Source organism: Bufo gargarizans, chromosome 2, assembly GCF_014858855.1.
Source record: "Bufo gargarizans isolate SCDJY-AF-19 chromosome 2, ASM1485885v1, whole genome shotgun sequence".
In the NCBI taxonomy this organism is placed as follows: Eukaryota; Metazoa; Chordata; class Amphibia; order Anura; family Bufonidae; genus Bufo; species Bufo gargarizans.
This window is the reverse complement of record NC_058081.1, coordinates 320,265,142-320,286,803: the sequence shown is the minus strand read 5'-3', so window position 1 is coordinate 320,286,803 and position 21,662 is coordinate 320,265,142.

Below are 21,662 nucleotides of genomic sequence, written 5' to 3'. Positions count from 1 at the left end.
TCGACATGGACCAGAGGAAGCAAAGGAAAGAGCTGTCTCAAGAGATCAGAAAGAAAATTATAGACAAGCATGTTAAAGGTAAAGGCTATAAGACCATCTCCAAGCAACTAGATGTTCCTGTGAGTACAGTTGCACATATTATTCATAAGTTTAAGATCCATGGGACTGTAGCCAACCTCCCTGGACGTGGCCGCAGGAGGAAAATTGATGACAAATCTAAGAGACGGATAATCCGAATGGTAACAAAAGAGCCTAGAAAGACTTCTAAAGAGATTCAAGGTGAACTTCATGCTCAAGGAACATCAGTGTCAGATCGCACCATCCGTCGTTGTTTGAGCCAAAGTGGACTACATGGGAGACGACCAAGGAGGACACCATTGTTGAAAACGAATCATAAAAAAGCAAGACTGGAATATGCCAAACTACATGTTGACAAGCCACAAAGCTTCTGGGAGAATGTCCTGTGGACAGATGAGACAAAAATCGAAGTTTTTGCCAAGGCACATCAGCTGTATGTTCACAGACGAAAAAATGAAGCATATCAAGAAAAGAACACTGTCCCTACTGTGAAACATGGAGGAGGCTCTGTTATGTTCTGGGGCTGCTTTGCTGCGTCTGGCACAGGGTGTCTTGAATCTGTGCAGGGTACAATGAAATCTCAAGACTATCAAGGAATTCTAGAGAGAAATGTACTAGCCAGTGTCAGAAAGCTTGGTCTCAGTCGCAGGTCATGGGTCTTGCAACAGGACAATGACCCAAAACACACCGCTAAAAACACCCAAGAATGGCTAAGAGGAAAAAATTGGACTATTCTAAAGTGGCCTTCTATGAGCCCTGACCTCAATCCTATTGAGCATCTTTGGAAGGAGCTGAAACATGCAGTCTGGAAAAGGCACCCTTCAAACCGGACACAACTGGAGCAGTTTGCTCATGAGGAGTGGGCCAAAATACCTGCTGAGAGGTGCAGATGTCTCATTGACAGTTACAGGAAGCGTTTGATTGCAGTGATTGCCTCAAAAGGTTGCGCAACAAAATATTAAGTTAGGGGTACCATCATTTTTGTCCATGCCTGTTTCATGAGTTTATTTTTTTACATAATTCTGTTGAAGCATGGTTGAAAAACAATGTCTGACTTTCATTGGTTAACATTTATAGAATTTTAATTTATTATTACTTTTGTCAGATTAAAGTTATTTCTGTGACCATTGTGACTTTTTCTTTCATTGACCAAAGGGTACCAACAATTTTGTCCACGTCTGTAAATTAGGATGCATGAATCCCTCATTAGAGTCTAATAAAACATGGCTAAAAATTGCAGAGTGATATGACAAGGGTAACAGGGTGGAGTGGAAGTATCTCTCACCAGGTCTGATTGTGTGTGAGCCACAAACTATGGTTGTAGACTCTTCAAAAAAAATAGTTAAAAAAAAACACAAAACTGGGAGCATAAGGGTCCATTCACACGTCCGCATCGTGTTTTGCGGATCCACGGACAGCGGCAAAAAAAGGACAGCGGCAATGTGCATTCCGCATTTTGCAGACCGCACATTGCCGGCACTATTGAATATGCCTAGTCTTGTCCGCAATTGCGGACAAGAATAGAACATGTTCTATTTTTTTCGGAAACGGAATTGCCGACCTGGAAGTGCGGGTCCGCAATTCTGTGTCCGGGCAGCACATAATGCTGCCCCATAGAAATGAATGGGTCCGCAATTCTGTTCCGCAAAATGCGGAACTAAATTGCGGACGTGTGAATGGACCCTTAGAATGGTTCAGGGCAGATAGGTTTACAAAATGGATGCTATGCAGGAGAGGTCTGCGGAGAGAACAAGGAGATAATAAACAGGGTGAGTGTCATAAGTTATTGGCTGAGCAAAGAGCATAAATGGTTTCTTAGATGAAGATAAGTGCTGAGATATCCAACTGGTCAGCATTGCAAAGAGCTAGGTGAGCCCATACTATAGGAGAACTTTGATTCCATATGAAACAGGTAACTAGTGTAATGAGTGACAGAAAGCAGCAGTGTTAGTATAACTGTCAGACAGATATGCCAGGTACGAAATGATTAGAGCCTGGATTAGTGTTTTGGCAGTGTCAGTGGTAAAATGATATGAGATATGTGTGAAGGTGATAGGATATTGCAAGGGAATCAATGTGAAGAAAAAAGAACAGATCAAGAGAGTCAAGTATAAATCCAAACTTGATGAAAACTCAGAAGGCAAATATTATTCCCCCCGTGCCCAGTTTGCATGAACTCATATGCTCAGGGGAAGATTAAGTTGCCCAAAGGTCCTGGGCTGTTTCTCAAGCTTAGGCACCATGAGTAAGAGAAAGTATGTACAGTCATGTGAAAAAATTAGGACACCCTTTGAAAGCATGTGGTTTTTTGTAACATTTTTAATAAAAGGTTATTTCATCTCCGTTTCAACAATACAGAGAGATTAAAGTAATCCAACTAAACAAAGAAAACTGAAGAAAAGTCTTTTCAAGATCTTCTGTAAATGTCATTCTACAAAAATGCCTATTCTAACTGAGGAAAAAGATAGGACACCCTCACATGTATTCCCTCTTAAATTGGCTCAGATCTCACACAGGTATATCACACCAGGTGCACATAATTAGTAGATCGTTACTCTGCATGTTGAATGAGGCTTGCCCTATTTAAACCTCAGACATTTAGTTTGGTGTGCTCCTGACTGTTGAAGTGAGAGTGAGCACCATGGTGAGAGCAAAAGAGCTGTCAGAGGACTTCAGAAAAAAGATTGTAGCAGCCTATGAGTCTGGGAAGGGATTTAAAAAGATCTCAAAAGATTTTGAAATCAGCCATTCCACTGTCCGGAAGATAGTCTACAAGTGGAGGGCTTTCAAAACAACTGCCAACATGCCCAGGACTGGTCGCCCCAGCAAGTTCACCCCAAGAGCAGACCGCAAGATGCTAAAAGCAGTCTCCAAAAACCCTAAAGTGTCATCTCGAGAACTACAGCAGGCTCTGGCTACTGTTGATGTAGAAGTACATGCCTCTACAATCAGAAAGAGACTGTACAAGTTTAACTTGCATGGGAGGTGTGCAAGGAGGAAACCTTTGCTTTCCAAGAGAAACATCGAGGCCAGACTGACATTTGCCAGAGATAAAGTTGACAAAGACCAGGACTTCTGGAATAATGTTCTTTGGACAGATGAGTCCAAAATTGAATTATTTGGACACAACAGCAGAGGACATGTTTGGCGTAAACCAAACACAGCATTCCAAGAAAAGAACCTCATACCAACTGTGAAGCATGGAGGTGGAAGTGTCATGGTTTGGGGCTGCTTTGCTGCAGCAGGACCTGGTCAGCTCACCATCATAGAATCCACGATGAATTCTACTGTGTATCAGAAGGTGCTTGAAGAACATGTGAGACCATCAGTTAGAAAATTAAAGCTGAAGCGGAACTGGACCATGCAACATGACAATGACCCAAAACATACTAGTAAATCAACCAAAGATTGGCTGAAAAAGAAGAAATGGAGAGTCCTGGAATGGCCAAGTCAAAGTCCAGATTTGAATCCCATTGAGATGCTGTGGGGTGACTTGAAAAGGGCTGTACGTGCAAGAAACCTCTCAAACATCTCACAGCTGAAAAAGTTCTGCATTGAGGAGTGGGGTAAAATTTCCTCAGACCGATGTCGAAGACTGGTAGATGGCTACAAGAACAGTCTCACTGCAGTTATTTCAGCCAAAGGAGGTAACACTCGCTATTAGGGGCAAGGGTGTCCTATCTTTTTCCTCAGTTAGAATAGGCATTTTTGTAGAATGACATTTACAGAAGATCTTGAAAAGACTTTTCTTCAGTTTTCTTTGTTTAGTTGGATTACTTTAATCTCTCTGTATTGTTGAAACGGAGATGAAATAACCTTTTATTAAAAATGTTACAAAAAACCACATGCTTTCAAAGGGTGTCCTAATTTTTTCACATGACTGTATACTGCACAGTATACACCCCCAGCTCCCAAGTGCTACAGACATATTTAGATAGACATTGCATTCAGCACTACCAAACATACAGGAGAGCACAGCATTACATACTTATTACATCCAGTGACGTCTCCTGTAATGTAGACATACTCTTTCCATCATCTTCCTCCTCCTGGTACCCCAACAGTGTTATCCTTCTGTTACCACCAAAACTGTTCCAGCTGTGCGCCCCAATGCTCCAAATATTATATTGCAGACATAATAGTGCCATACAGATGGTTCCCTCCATAGTAATATTACTCACAAAAGTCCTACCAATAGTAATAATTCTAGAGTGCCTTGATTAGTAAAAGTGCCCTTTACATTGCCCCCAATAAGGATAATGCTCCTTGAGAGTGCCTCCAGTAGTCATAGTGTCGCTAATATTGTGCCCACTTATAATATTGCCCCCCACAGTACTTCCAGTATTATTAATAGTCCCATAGTGCCCCCAGTAGTAGTAAAGCCCCCACAGTGCCTCCAGTAGTAATTTGGCTCTTCTGTTTGGCAACAGTAGTAATAACAGTATTAACCGCCTCAGGACCGCCGCACGCAGGATTGCGTCCTGGCGGCGGCCCTGTTATTCTCCCTAGACGCGCTGGCGAGTCATCTCGCGAGACGCGAGATTTCGGGCAGAGCTGGCCCGCACATGCGCGGTGCGGGCCGGGAATCGTTATATCAGAAGTTCGTCACCAGCCTGCCAGCCAATGATCAGCGCTGGCAGGTTGGTGACTTTTAAAAAAAACTCAGAAGCCATTTAACACCTTATATTTATAAATATAAGGTGTTAAATGGCTTCTGTGCTTCTCTGCTGGTCACTTTTTTTTTTCACTAGTATTGACGGTTAGGTTTTAGGATAGTTTAGGCCCCTTTGTTAGGTAGTTAGCGTCGGTTAGCGCCCAGCCCACTGCACTGCAGTCACTGATTCGCTGATTAGCGTATCACTAATCAGCTTTGGTACTTTTATAGTATCTGTAAGTGATCAGAACTGATAGTCAGATCTATAATAGTATTAATGTCACCTTAGTTCGCCCTCCACCCAAAACACAGTGTTTGCCCGATCAGGCCTGATCGGTCGCCCACACGTGCGTTCACCCACGCCCACCCCGCCGCAGTGACAAAATATATATTTTTTTTTTATCACTGTGCAATCACTAGACAAGCGCTGCGGCGATAAAAAAAAAAAGTTTTGATATTTTTTATCAATCGCAGCGGCTACCGGTACTTCGCTAGCCTCCCATTTGTAAGACAGGCTTGCTTTTTTTCTTGGGTAGTCTCAGGGAATACCCCCTAAATTTAGTTGACCAAATGGCAAGTAAGGGGTATTCTTCTGAAGAGGCTACAGGCTTCTGACCCAGTCGGATGAGGAATGGGAACCCTCATCTGATGAATCCAGCGGGTCAGAATACGAACCTGTAGAAAGCAGGGTCAGAATAGGAACCTGTAGAAAGTTCGGACGATGAGATTGAGGTCCCTGATACCACCAGGCATACCCGGCCCCGTGTTGCTAGACCACAGGTTGCGCAGGATCCGCTTCAAGGGCAGCAGAGTGGGGCTGGCGCTGTCGGATTACGTGGTGAGGCATACACCAGCAGCACAGCCCATCCTGGACCTAGTACCAGCACTGCCGTACAACATGGTGAAGTGGCGAGCACCAGAAGGGCAGTTGAAGCTGGTACGGTGGCACGTGCATTAGTTCCCCCGTCGCAGCCACCGCACAGACAGGCCCGTAGAGCCCCTAGAGTCCCTGAGGTGCTGGCAAACCCTGATTGGCAGCCCCCAACTTCAGCCGCACCAATAGTTCCCCCTTTCACCGCCCAGTCTGGAGTTCGGGTTGAGACAGCTCAGATCGGATCGGCACTGGGGTTTTTTGAGCTGTTCTTGACTGCGGAGCTCTTGGACTTAGTCATGGCAGAAACAAACCGGTATGCCACTCAATTTATAGCCGCCAACCCGGGAAGCTTTTATGCTCATTCTTTCCGGTGGAAACCCGTCCAAGTTTCCGAATTTAAAACTTTTCTGGGCCTTCTCCTCAACATGGGCCTAGCAAAAAAGCATGACTTGCGGTCATATTGGTCCACGAACCCAATTCATCACATGCCCATGTTCTCTGCTGCCATGTCCGGGACATGATTTGAGACCATCCTGCGTTTCCTGCACTTTAGTGACAACAGCACCTCTCATCGCAGAGGCCATCCATTTTTTGACCGTCTCCACAAAATTCGGCCCCTCATAGACCACTTTAACACCAAATTTGCAGATTTGTATACCCCTGAGCAAAACATCTGCATAGACAAGTCCCTTATACATTTTACCGGGCGCCTTGGCTTCAAACAATACATCCCAAGCAAGAGCGCCCGGTATGGGGTCAAATTGTATAAACTCTGTGAAAGGGCCACAGGCTATACGCACAAATTTTGAGTCTATGAGGGTAAAGATCAGACCCTGGAGCCGGTCGGTTGCCCTGACTACTTGGGGAGCAGTGGGAAGACAGTCTGGGATTTGGTGTCACCCTTATTTGGCAAGGGGTACCATCTTTATGTGGACAATTTTTACACAAGTGTGTCCCTCTTCAGGCATTTGTTTTTAGAACAGATTGGCTGCTGTGGCACCGCGCGAACTAGTCGCCGGGGCTTCCCCCAACGGCTCGTTACCACCCGTCTTGCAAGGGGGGAGAGGGTTGCCTTGTGTAACGAAGAACTGCTCATGGTGAAATGGAGAGACAAGCGTGACGTTTACATGCTCTCCTCCATTCACGCAGACACGACAATCCAAATTGAACGAGCAACCAGTGTCATTGAAAAGCCCCTCTCGGTCCACGACTATAATTTGCTCATGGGAGGGGTGGACTTCAATGACCAGAGGTTGGCTCCCTATTTACTTTCCCGCAGAACCAGACGCTGGTATAAGAAGGTGTCTGTATATTTAATTCAATTGGCACTGTATAATAGTTGTGTTCTCTACAGTAAGGCAGGGAGAACAAGATCCTTCCTCAAATTTCAGGAAGAGATCATCGAGAACCTCCTGTATCCATGAGGTTCCGTGGCCCCAACCACCAGTGTAGTGAGCCGTCTACACGAGCGACTGACACAAGCATCTTTCGTTTAACCAACTTTTTAACTTTGAATAGCTTCACCTTCTTATGTTCTTATACTTAGTCCGTATTCACCTATTATATTTTATTCCATATATATTTCATACTATATCCCTCCCATCAGAGACATAAGTTGTCATCACTGATAGTCTGATTCACTGCATTACAAAGTGATAGTACCAGTCACACAGTTAGAAAAGCAGTTAACCCCCTGTGACTCAATATTTTTAGAAAAGAACAATTGAAACTATGATTTTTAGCCAAAAATGAGTAAAAAGCAATCATAAAGAAAAATTGTCTCCAAAGGTGTACATAGCCTTTAAGCTCACTTCTTTTTTTTTTTTTTTTTTTTTTTTTTTTTTATATAATATTTTATTGATTTTTTCAATAAAGAGAATACAAAGGGTAAAAGGGGGTAAACAGGGGTAGACAGAGCCCCAAGGTTTGGGCACGCAGGCCATGTTGACATTACAAAGTAGTTCATGAAATCGAGACATAACTGTTGCATTGTTCCGAAGTTCACAATAAAACAGGGAAGATCGTATGTGTCAATCTTTAGAAAAGCGAGTGAACCAGCAATAGGGAAAGATTGGGCATCAAGGGGTAAAAAGAGAACGACCCAATTGGATTCAGATAAGGTAAACCTGTGAGCAAATTTAGAGGTTTGAAGCAGGGGTAGGACCATGCATCCAAAAGAGGAATGATACCTAGAGTAATTCCAGACCCCACCTATGACTTAGCAGGAGAAGCCTCTCCCCCAGTCTTGGAGTTAGTGTATATTATCGGGAGGGCACACAATATCTTTAGGAGCCCTGTATTTAGTCCAAAGGAGCCAGTTCTTGAGAAAAACCCTATGAGAGCGTGTTTCCCAAGAGGACAATTCTTCAAATCTATGGAGCTGGTCCATCTTCTGGACCCATTGTTCCATGGTTGGCACCTGGGATTGTAGCCAACATCTGGGAAGCAGAAGACGGGCAGCAGATAACATTTGAGAAAAAACGAAGGGCAAATTTGTATGCGAGTTTCCTTGGGGGATGGAGAGAAGGGCCAGCTGGGGAGACGGTGGGATAGAGGTGCCACAAATCGTATTAGCAGTGGTAAAGATTTCCGCCCACCACTTGAGTATAGGGGGACATGACCACCAGATGTGGAGGAAAGTCCCTTTCCCCCCACAGCGCCTCCAACATGCATCCGAAGCAGATTCAGAGTATAAAGCAGTCTTATCTGGCGTATTATACCATCTAGTAAGAATTTTGTAGCAGTTTTCCTGTATTCGGACACAGCGGGAAGCCCGATGGGGGGATTCAAGGAGTTTAGGGAGAGAGTCATACGGAACAATAATATCTAAATCTCTTTCCCATAGCATTACAAAGGACGGCTTAGCTAACATTGGTGGATGTCGCAGTCTACCATAAATCTGTGAGATAAGCTTCTTAGGGATGAGATGTCGGGAGATTAGATGCTCGAACCAGACTAACGGCCTTGTCAATTCTCCCATTTTGATATGTTGCTTTAAATATGTCCTGATGTATGAGATAGAAAGGAGATCTCTGGTAGAACAATTTAGTAGAGCAGTTGCGGTTTCTTGGTCCATCCAATCTCCGGAGGGGAGGGAAAGTGAAGTTAAGGGAACCATGGAGGATCTCAACCCAATAGAGGACGAGGTTCTTAATGGCGATGGAGCGGTATCGAGTATGTCTTTTACCGTCAATAATGGAGAGGGATAAGGGATGGAACAGTGTGAGGATAAGAACCATTTCCAGGCCTCCAGCGTAGCTTTGATGATTGGGTAATGATTCATTGTACTAGGGAGGACCGATTGGTGACCCAAGAGGAGTGCCCTGGGTGGACTTTCCAGAATATCGATTTCAGTTTCCACAGCAAGAGATGGTGTTGTAGGTAGCAGCCATGCAACTGCTCGAGAGAGGAGAATGGCTTTGCCATACAATTCAGGATTTGGGAGACCTATTCCCCCCGCTTGCCTCGGTTTAGTGAGAAGAGCGAAAGAAAGTCTCGCTTTCCTCCCATTCCATATGAAAGATCTGAATTTTTTTATAATTGAGCTGTAATACTGCTTAGGGACGGGGATAGGTAAAGCTTGCTGTAAATAGGTAAGGCGTGGAAGCATCAGTGACATTAGAAGATTTTTGCGGCCAAACCAAGATAATGTGGGATTTGACTGTGCCAGATTATCAATAGCATTAAAAATTGACGTTTTTAAGGGGGCGTAATTAAGGGAGAACAGATCGCTTATATTGGTGCTGATTTTGACTCCTAAGTACGTGATACTAGGGGAGGACCAATTGAACGGGGAGTCTATCCTTAATTGGCGTTGTGTGGAATGGGGGATGTCCGAGCAGAGGACTAGGGATTTGTTAGCATTGATCTTAAAGTCTGACACTGTGCTATATGCGTCCAGGTGTATCTGTATGCGTGGTAAGGAAACTTTCGGGTTGACCGACATCACCAGGACGTCATCAGCGAATGCAGCTATTTTTTGCTCTCTACCTCCCAAACATAGACCCTCAATCTCCCTGTCCAGTCTTATTTTGGAGAGAAGTGGCTCCAGTGCTAATATAAATAGGAGGGGCGAGAGGGGGCAGCCCTGGCGAGTTCCATTGTTTATTGAGAATGGGGAGGATAGATTGCCATTCACTAGTACTCTGGCTGTAGCTCGTTCGTACATGGCAAAAGTCGCTTGTATGAAGGGACCAGGAAGGCCAAATCTCAGCAACGTTTGTTTAAGATACTGCCAATTTACCCTATCGAATGCTTTCTCAGCATCAGTGCTGAGCTTTAAGCTCACTTCTGAAAGAAAACCTGTCACCTGTACTGTTTAGGAACTACGTGCATTGCCTATGTAAAATTCTGGAGCATCTCTACTATACCTCTATGTTATGCGATTCTTCTGTTATCCCTACTAGAACTAATTACTAGCAGTCTACATACAGTGGGGCAAAAAAGTATTTAGTCAGCCACCAATTGTGCAAGTTCTCCCACGATGAGAGAGGCCTGTAATTTTCATCATAGGTACACTTCAACTATGAGAGACAGAATGAGGAGAAATCACATTGTGGGATTTCTAATGAATTAATTGGTAAATTCCTTGGTAAAATAAGTATTTGGTCACATACAAACAAGCAAGATTTCTGGCTCTCACAGACCTGTGACTTCTTCCAGAGGTTCCTCTGTCCTCCACTCGTTACCTGTATTAATGGCACCTGTTTGAACTTGTTATCAGTATAAAAGACACCTGTCCACAACCTCATGGATGACCTGCAGAGAGCTGGGACCAAAGTAACAAAGGCTACCATCAGTAACACACTACGCCGCCAGGGACTCAAATCCTGCAGTGCCAGATGTGTCCCCCTGCTTAAGCCAGAACATGTCCGGGCCCGTCTCATGTTTGCTAGAGAGCATTTGGATGATCCAGAAGAGGATTGGGGGAATGTCATATGGTCAGATGAAACCAAAGTAGAGCTTTTTGGTAAAAACTCAACTCATCGTGTTTGGAGGAGAAAGAATGCTGAGTTGCATCGAAAGAACACTATACCTACTGTGAAGCATGGGAGTTGAAACATCATGCTTTGGGGCTGTTTTTCTGCAAATGGACCAGGACGACTGATCCGTGTAAAGGAAAGAATGAATGGGGCAATGTATCGTGAGATTTTGACTGAAAACCTCCTTCTATCAGCAAGGGCATTGAAGATAAAATGTGGCTGGGTCTTTCAGCATGACAATGATCCCAAACACACCGCCCGGGAAATGAAGGAGTGGCTTCGTAAGAAGTATGTGAAGTTCCTGGAGTGGCCTAGCCAGCCTCCAGATCTCAACCCCATAGAAAACCTTTGGAGGGAGTTGTAAGTTCTTGTTACCCAGCGACAGCCCCAAAACATGACTGCTCTAGAGGAGATCTGCATGGAGGAATGGGCCAAAATACCAACAACAGTGTGTGAAAACCTTTTGAAGACTTACAGAAAACGTTTGACCTCTGTCATTGCCAACAAAGGGTATATAACAAAGTATTGAGATTAACTTTTGTTATTGACCAAATACTTATTTTCCGCCATAATTAGCAAATATATTCTTTAAAAATCAGACAATGTGAGTTTCTGGATTTTTTTTTCTCATTATGTCTCTCATAGTTGAGATATACCTATGATGAAAATAACAGGCCTCTCTCATCTTTTTAAGTGGGAGAACTTGCACAATTTGTGGCTGACTAAATACTTTTTTGCCCCACTGTATAGGCTCATCTGGGTGGACCAGTTGGGGTCCCTGCACAGTCTAATATTGTCCAATCAGTGCTGCTGGTGTCAGACTACAGGCAGATTAAGATGGTATGGAAGCGTTCCTGGATCTGAATACTTTTATAATTGTATGTAATTAAATATTTATTTATTCAATAAAATATATCTGTTTAGCGCTCTTTGTTCTTTTTCTTATTTCTTTGTCCTGCTCACTGAAAAGGCCACACATGCTTAGTTTCATCCTTCAACTGCCTCCTGAGCTGTGATAGGGAGAGCATAGACACGCCTCCTGAGCTGTGATAGGGAGAGCATAGACACGCCCCTTAACTACAGTAGAAAAGACACTCCCCTAGAGCTGTCATCTTGATATAAATCTAGCAGAGGAAGGAATGGGGAGATCTCTGGATCCATGTGAGGTACAAGGCTGGTTCTAACTTTGTTAGAAAGAGATTGTAATGTACTATATGATGTCTGATTTTCATTTTTTACATTAATCATGGGATAATCCCTTTAAGTGGAAGTGATCTTCTTCACAGTATGAGGAAGAGGGATAGCTATTGCAATCCCTTATATTTAGACAACATGATCTGCTGCCCAGAAACCATGATTGGTGGTGCCTGCACAAACGACAGGATCACCTTATGAACAAGGTTTTGCTTGTTCATCAGGTGATCGGTGGCACATTTAGATTATCGTGAACAAGCGTTTGCAGGAACAGTTGTTCCCGATAATCTGGACAATTATTGGTTCGTCTAAATCCACCCTATGCTGCGACTCCTCCCCAACTGGTAATACCCATCTGGACCTTCACTGCAGACTTCTAGTAATTTATTCATACATTTCTAGCAGGATGAATAAAGGAATGGCACATCATAGAGACATAAGAATAGATGCTCCAGAATTGTTATTACACACGGAATGCAAATAGTTACTACAACAGGCATGTCAGGAGAGGTGACAGCTCCTTTTTAACCAGTTAAAATTAAATGAAAATCAATTGTTTGTGGACTTCATGTGTGGTAATGAACCTAGTCTACTTCCTGTATCATTGCATACTGTATCAATCAATACAAACAATAGTAACATTTATGAATGTGCTTAGGTATGTCTTATTAGTCAAATGGATTCCCATTATGCAGTTCAGGATTGAGTCACAAGCAGCACATTATTGGATTATATAACTGACAATGGTGTTGCCGGCAATCCATATAAATGATTTGGAATACTTTTCGAGGTTCAATAATTCAGTACATGAAAATCCAACATTGAGTTTATTTAAAAGGGATTTCCGAGATTTTAATACTTATGAACTACCCTTTTAAGCGCCACGTCCTTCTCTGTACTTACCAAGCACAGCGCCGTACACTGTATAGTGGCTGTGGTTGGTATTGCAGCTCATCCAAATTCACTTCTAAGGGGCTGAGGTACGCCTAGGCAACATGACCGATGATTGTGCTGTCATTGGCCTAGGAAAAGCTGATGGAAGTTCAAGGCGCTACTCAGCTGTTTCAGAAGGCACCGATGCTCACAATAGTACTGCGGCCTAAGAGAAGCTGATGGAAGGCTGCAGCACTACTGTCAGCGCTGATGCATTCTAGCTGATCGGTGGGGGTCCCCAGTATCTGATCCCAATACCTAGGCAGAGGATAGCTCATCAATATTAAAATCCCGGAAAACCCCTTTAAAGCTTCACATTAGTAAAACATTATTATTAGTATAATCAAAAGATTATTAACAAAGTCACACATTTAGTGTGAACTAGACATTTAGGGGGACATTTACTATTAGATTTATGGCTCTTTTTTGGTGTATGTTTGTCACATGAAATGTTGCACGCCATTTTTCGCTGCACATTTTGCAACATTTGCCTTATCGTGCCACTTGACACCACTTTTCACACTGTTCACTGTTCTAAGTGAATGTGTTTATACCTGTTTAAGACTACATTTATTATTTCAAATAATATAATTTCAAATGTCTCAAAAATATTGCACCCTACGCCAGACTCCCCCCTGCTCTACTTTAACACTTTTAGGTGTAAACCTCATTGCTATCACTCCAAATATGTTATTAAGGTCGCCATTTCATAAATTTGGTGCAGACATAGTAACATAGTAACAAGGTATATAAGGCCCAAAAAATACATTTCTCCATTCAGTTCAGCCTGTTATCCTGCAAGTTGATCCAGAGGAAGGCAAAAAAAAACAAAAAAAAACTGTGAGGTAGAAGCAAATTTTCCCCACTTAAGGGGAAAAAATTCCTTCCCGACTCCAATTAGGCAATCAGAATAACTCCCTGGATCAACGACCCCTCTCTAGTAGCTATAGCCTGTAATATTATTACACTCCGGAAATACATCCAGGCCCCTCTTCAATTCCTTTATTGTACTCACCATCACCACCTCCTCAGGCAGAGAGTTCCATAGTCTCACTTATCTTACCGTAAAGAATCCTTTTCTATGTTTGTGTACAAACCTTCTTTCCTCCAGACGCAGAGGATGTCCCCTCGTCACAGTCACAGTCCTGGGGATAAATAGATGATGGGAGACGTCTCTGTACTGACCCCTGATATATTTATACATAGTAATTAGATCTCCCCTCAGTCGTCTTTTCTCTAAAGTGAATAACTCAAATTTTGATAGTCTTTCAGGGTACTGTAGTCCTCCCATTCCAGTTATTACTTTAGTTGCCCTCTCCAGTTCTGCTATGTTTGCCTTGTTCACAGGAACCCAGAACTGTACATAGTACTCAATGTGTGGTCTCACTAGTGATTTGCAAAGTGGTAGGACTTGGTTCTCATCACGGGCATCTATGCCCCTTTTGATGCAACCCATTATCTTATTGGCCTTGGCAGCAGCTGCCTGACACTGGTTTTTACAGCTTAGTGTGCGGTTCACCAAAATACCTAGATCCTTTTCCATGTCAGTGTTACCCAGTGTTTTACCATTTAGTATGTACTGGTGACTTGTATTATTCCTACCCATGTGCATAACCTTACATTTGTCAGTGTTAAACCTCATCTGCCACTTCTCTGCCCAAGCCTCCAATCTATACAGATCCATCTGTAGCAGTATTCTGTCCTCTTCTGAGTCAATTACTTTACACAGTTTAGTGTCATCTGCAAAAAATTATATTTTACTGTGCAAGCCTTCTACAAGATAATTAATACATTTATTGAAGAGAATAGGTCCTGAGGTACTCCACTAGCGAAAAATATGGGTGGACAGCAGTCCTTGGTAATGATGTATCGGGTGCTCGTCTCCAGGAGGGGTGGTAAAAAGCCCCTAGTAGAACAACTTGTAGATATCCAGAAAAAAAAAAAACGGAGACAGCACGTCCAAAAAGGTGCAAAAAGTGGAATTTATTCCGGATGCAACGTTTCGGCTGCGTGTTAGCCTTGCTTGAAAAAGGCTAACACGCAGCCGAAACGTTGCATCCGGAATAAATTCCACTTTTTGCACCTTTTTGGACGTGCTGTCTCCGTTTTTTATTTTTCTGGATATCTACGAGGTACTCCACTAGTGACAGTGACCCAATCTGAGTGTGTACCGTTAATAACCACCTTCTGTTTTCTATCACTGAGCCAGTTACTTACCCACATACAGACATTTTCTCCCAGTCTGAGCATTCTCATTTTATATACTAACCTTTTATGCGGTACAGTGTCAAATGCTTTGGAGAAGTCCAGATATACGACATTCATTGACTCGCCGCTGTCAAGTCTAGAACTTACCTCCTCATAAAAACTGATTAAATTAGTTTGAAATTACTCATCCCTCATCCTTAAATATCAGAAATAAGGGTCTGGCTATGACATTACCGAATTCTCTTAGAATAGGGTGGGTGTGCCATCTGGTTCTGGCGATTTGTCTATTTTAATCTTTTTAAGATGCCGCTGTACTTCTTCTTGGGTCAGACAGGGCACTTTTAATGGGGAATTTACTTTTACATTCTGCATTTCCTCTGACAGTTTTTTTTTCTTCAGTGAATACAGTGGAGAAAAAAATATTTATTACCGTATATACTCGAGTATAAGCCGACCCGAGTATAAGCCGAGGCCCCTAATTTTACCCCCAAAAAATGGGAAAAATTATTGACTCGAGTATAAGACTAGGGTGGGAAATGCAGCAGCTACTGGTAAATTTCAAAAATAAAAATAGATACCGTACCAATAAAATTTGATTTTTGGGAAAATACTAGTTCATGCAAATTTTTATGCAAAACTTTGAATGCGGTTTTTTTTGCGAATTTTCGCAATCAAGAAAATACCCCTCCCTACTTCATACTTGGCCAGGGAGGGGGGGATGTCCAGGGGGAGGGAGGGCTGTCCAGGGGGAGGGGAGGCTGTGCAGGGGCCGGTACTTACTGCCAGTGTAAATCTCGTGGTCTGCTCCCAGTGTAAATCTCGCGGCCCGCATGTCTCACGAGATTTACACTGGGAGCTTAACAGAGGTGCCGCGCGGACGTGCTGGGAGCTGACCGGAGCAGCTGTAAAGGTAAGTAACAGCTTCTCCGGCCCCCAACATGTCATGTTCTGTATTATGGCAATGTAAGTTGCCATAATACAGACCTAGACTCGAGTATAAGACGAGGGGGCTTTTTGAGCACAAAAATATGTGCCAAAAAACTCGTCTTATACTCGAGTATATACGGTAGCTTTGCTTTCTCCTCATTGCTCTCTGCAACTCCCCCCTTATTACTCTGTAGAGGGCCGACACCTTCAGATTTATACTTTTTACCATTTATATAATTGAAAAACATTTTAGGGTTAGTTTTGCTCTCTTTGGCAATTAATCTCTCGGTCTCTAGTTTGGCTGCTTTTATTTGTTTTTTTACATATTCAATTTTTTCTCTTATAGTTTTTCAGTGCTTCCTCGCTACCCTCCTGTTTTAGTGATTTAAATGCTTTATTTTTGTCATTTATTGCTTTCTTTACAGTTCTATTTATCCACATTGTTTTTTTCTTGTTCCTTAACCTTTTATTCCCATAAGGTATGTACCTCTCACAATTAGATTTTGTGGCTGTATTTATATTTTTGAGAACTTTGTCCCAGTTAGTTAGGCCTATGGCCTCTGTTAGTTGGCTAAATTTAGCTTTCTTAAAGTTTGGTATATTTGTTCCTCCCTGAAGAAACACTCTTTTTAATGATAATTGGAAGGATATTACTTTATGGTCATTATTTCCCAGGTGTCCCCCAACCTGCACATCTGTTGTTCTGTCAGGTCTATTGGTTAATACTAAGTCCAGTATGGCCGTCCCTCTAGTCGGGTCCTGAACCAGTTGGGAAAGATAATTGTCTTTGGTTATTGCCAAGAACCTGTTTCCTTCATGAGATATACAAGTTTCAGTTTCCCAGTCTACTGTATATCTAGGTAGTTGAAGTCCCCTATAATAACGACCTCATTATGATCTGCCGCCTCGCCTATCTCATTTAGTATTAGATTTTCTGTGGACTCTGGTATATTAGGTGGTTTATAATAAACTCCTATTAGTCATTTATTATTGTTTTTGCCTCCATGTATTTCTACCCACAGTGACTCCACATGTTCATGTCCCTCACTTATATCTTCTCGGACTGTGGGCTTTAGACAGGACTTTACATAAACCTCTCTCCGGTTTTGGCAATCCTTTCTAAACAGACTGTAACCCTGTACATTAACTGCCCAGTCATAGCTATCATCCAGCCATGTCCCAGTTATTCCCACTCTGCGTTAGTCCTCATCACACATCACTAATTCCAGTTCCCCAGTTTTATTAGTCAGGCCTCTGGCATTTGTATAAATACATTTAAGTGGTTTATGTATATTTTTTTACCCTACACTTCTCCTTCTGAGCTGTTCTAGTCCCTCCTTCCATTCCTCCCCCAGTCCCATTACCTTGCCCCCGGTCTCTATCTGCACTATCTTCCCATCCTATAACGTAATTACCCTCTCCCCCAGTCCCTAGTTTAAACACTCCTCTAACCTTCTAGCCATCTTCTTCCCCAACACAGCTGCCCCTTCTCCATTGAGGTGCAGTGCATCCCTACGATAGAGCTTGTAGCTAACAGAGAAGTCAGCCCAGTTCTCCAGGAACCCAAACCCCTCCTTCCTACACCAGTTCTTGAGCCACTTGTTGACCTCCCTAATTTCCCGCTGCCTTTCTTGAGTGGCTCATGGTACCAGTAGTAGTTTGGAAAATACTACCTTTGAGGTCCTTGCCCTAAGCTTTTGACCAAAATACCTAAAATCATTTTTAAGGATGCTCCACCTATCTCTAACTTTGTTATTGGTTCCGATATGGACCATGACTGCTGGATCTTCTCCAGCCCCTCCCGGTAATCTGTCAATCCGATCCGCGATGTGTCGAACTCGAGCGCCAGGAAGACAACACACCGTTTGACGATCCTGGTCTTTGTGACAGATCGCCTTATCTGTACCCCTAATTATTGAGTCTCCCACTACCAGCACCTGTCTGGCATGCCCTGCTCTCCTGGTCCCCTGCTTACTGGAGCTGACATTCCTCTGACTGGCAGAGGAAGTGTCCGGCTGCAGCAGTGCTATCCCTGAACTGAAATTCCTCCTCATCTGCCAACTGTGCAAACTTGTTGGGGTGTGTCAGATCAGGGCCTCCCTGGCACTCTTTCCTCTACCCCGCTTTCTAACTGTTACCCAGCTAGCTACCTTACTTTCCTGAGCCTCCTTGCTACCACCCTCCCCCACATCTACCCCATAGAGTGCTTGCTCAGTGAGCAGCAAACTCTTTTCCAAATTGTCAACGCTTCTCAGTAATTGAAATTAGCCTGTTTAGATACTCGATGTGCGATTCCAAACAGGCAATTTGCTCACATTTTGAACAAAGATATGCACCCTCAAACGGCTGTTCCAGGACTGCATACATTAGACAAGATGTGCACTGGACAGCGCTGTCAATAATGGACACATACTAAATGGGGATTACGCAAGAAAAGAAAAAAAATACAATATAATGCAGTGATAGAAATCTATCTTAACTGTAGTCCCCTCCTAAAGTTCCTGAATCTGAAATCATGTAATCTAAAGTCACACACTTAATAAAAACACACTTAAAAATCAAACATGCGAACGCTCACAAACTCACGTTATTTGCCTGCTTGTATAGATGCAGCTCTCAAACCAGCCTGCTATTTTTTCCTTTAAACTTGCTTCTTACTTTTTTACCAATTACAGTCCTCCATTGCTACCTTTTTTTCAATATTGCACTAAGCACTTTACTTATACACATAGTATGACAGAATTTTTTGGTGTATTAGGTCCATTTGGGATTTCTAGCTGTTATCACTACAAGCCCAGTATATATTCTTTGTCTGTATATGTATGTCGCTGCAATATGATACATTTTAAACTATGTATTATGTACTAATAACGTTTTCTACTATTTTGGAGTTTATACTGACTGTATTGGTATCTGTTATATAATTGGGGTTTGCTATTTTCTCATGGTACTGGTAGTGCAATTGCTGGATTCCATGCTGAATTTGATAGCCCTATGTATATCTTTTTAATGTAAAAGCTTCATGTTGTAAAGAAAAACAATTCTCTAGAATTGCTATCTGTAACCCATAGGCATATGATCACCAAAGGTGAAGCTTTGCTCTAACGCTTGTACATATACTTTGACTGTGGGATTGTTTCTCCTTCATGTAAAATGTATACACACAGAGAAGAAAATCCCACGATCCAGCATGCAAACATTGCTCAATAGGAAAATTCCAGCCATGCCTATTATACAGTAACATGCTCCACCGGGTTACTTCAATACAACATTCAGGTATAGTTTAATGTAACAAACATCTTAAGTGAATACACAAGTTATCCAGTATTTCTCATGAGAAAAAAACTCTAATCTAGGTTGATCCATAATCTCTGCTATCATTTTGCTGAATAGCAAATGTAAAGCCATCCCTATGATCCCAAGGAAGAGAACCATCTTGCCAGTGCCACCTTTTGAAAGTGTCCCCCTATGAGTCAAAATCTGACTTTCCAACAAGCCTTGGGATTTGGCAAGGAAATATCTACCCGTAGGCAGCTGGTTCTGGGTGCTTGCATCTTATTTGCCTTAAAGTGGCACTCTGATGAGAGGCTTCAGATACAGGCACCTATAGGGGGCACTCAGTTCTCTGAAAGTGTCTCGGTTTTTGTAGTTTGCCATGACACGTCTTCCGTGCATGCAGTTGCCTGGGGCAACATGTTTTTATGCATGTTTGTGCACTGCTCCCTTTATCTTTGTTCCTTCCCAGTCCAGTGTGTGTGGTGTTAAGGTGTGGATCTAGGTGTGTTCTGGGTGGGGCCTCATCGCTCTGCTTAGTCTGGTGCTGTGAGCTTGAGGTCAGTGGTATTCCTGCCTTGGTTGGTGATGGAGCTTTGCTCCTGTCTGGATATTCCATCTGTCTAGTGTGAAGGCCACCTAGTTAGACATCAATGTCTCTCCTATTTCTTCCCCTTGTTTCTATGTACTTTAACCATCCTCCTGTTTTGTTTGGTGTGTTTTATGTTCAGGGTGTGTTGTTATGTCTAGTTTAGTGTTCCATGTCTGGTCTGTTTGGTGTTTGTAGTCCAGCATGGTTGCTAGACATTTCCCGTGTCTGTCTGTGCCTTCAGTAAGAGGGTTCTTTGGTTCCCTGGAGGGGAAACTACAAATCAGTAAGCAGCTCTGCCTTGTGCCGCCATGCATCCTGTCTGTGATGCAGTGATGAGGAAGACAGCACTAAATCCTCTGGGGCACTTTAGTACAGGGATCACCAGCCAGATGGTAGTTGAGGTGCCCTTGATGGTATAAGTGTTTAAGGGTGCTTTGGAGGCTGGGAACCCGGTTATTTGTGACGCCAGCAAATGAAGTTGGTAGAAAGGATAAGGAGTCAGTTGTTGTAAACAACAGAACTTTTACTTGATCAATTGTCTTAGGGTAGTCAGTAAAGTTCATTTATATGGCATAGAAATATGACTCAGATATTGATTTAGCTGTAATCCTTGTAACAGGCTTGGCAATTGCAACTTGAGGAGTTTTCCTTCTCTCTATATATGTCTATACTTTGCCCACACTACAGCACTCAGGTACTGAATATAATAACTCTTACTGGTCAGTAGCAATCCACAGGGTGGCTCCCTAATGGCAGGCATCAGTCTTCTACTCCATTCTTTGGAAAGGATGCTCACTGAAAAATTAAGGTCCACTATGTCCCATAGAGAATGTGGTAAAGGATAATTTTTCCCATTAATCATCGGCTGTGTCCAGGTACTTTTAGGTTCCTCCTGGTCACTGTTGCTTATGAAGTCCATTGGCTAATTTAGCTCTAACCTCCACTAGACTTTCTCTATATCCAGAGGTAGACTCACTGGTCTGTGCTGTGTTGCTGTAATACTGTTCTCTATGCTCCCCTGACTTGATCAGGGCCAAGAGGTTAAAATGGCAGCTACATTGTGGACTAGGCCTTTTCTGCTCCTTCATTAACCTCCTTCCTTCACTCTCCTGTTCTCTCTTGTTCTACTTCCTTTCACACTGTTCTACTCTGCCTAGACACCCCCCCCCCCCAGCTATATATAAGTGGTGCCAGCACCACCTAGGGGCGAATAGATGTAATGACCACTAACAGCCTGTTAATAGGAATCCCAGTGACACACAGCAATACATAAGATACCCATATCAAAAGTTTGAAGTTCCCACGAACATCACTGAGTGGGACACTGCATGTCCATAATAGCATTAAAGTTGATGTTTACACTTTCCAAATTTGCAAATCTTTTATGTGAACATATGAATTATAAATGAAAGATAGGTCTGTTGTTTCTTCCCAAAGAGAGAAGTAAGATACAGTATGTTGATATCTATATAATATGAAGGAGCAACTTGACATAAGCTTTGGGATGAATAGTGCTTCAGAAGGGGCATAGACATTTCCAACATTGGCCAAGGTCGAGCCTATGCATGGGTGGAGAATTGCTGAATAAAGATTTGCACTTGAGTCCAGTAAGTGGACAATCCCAGATGATAGGGTGTAAAGTATTTGAATGTGTGAGACATCACCCACAGTGATGGATTTGACATGTAAAATAGTACAGGTATGATATCAAAAGTAGAGAATTTTACTTTGGTTGTCTTTGATTTGTGTACAAATGGATGGCAATGCTGCTTTGGTCCATGACATCTGCTAAATTGATAGTGGAGCCTGTTGCTCTTGGCTGATTGGGTCACTGGCATGATCACTGAATATAAAGACTTCACATAGCAACATTACATGACAGTGTGCCAATTTTTGCTGGGCAACAATGATGCTCCTTAGAAACTAGATCCTCGGGAACAACTTTTT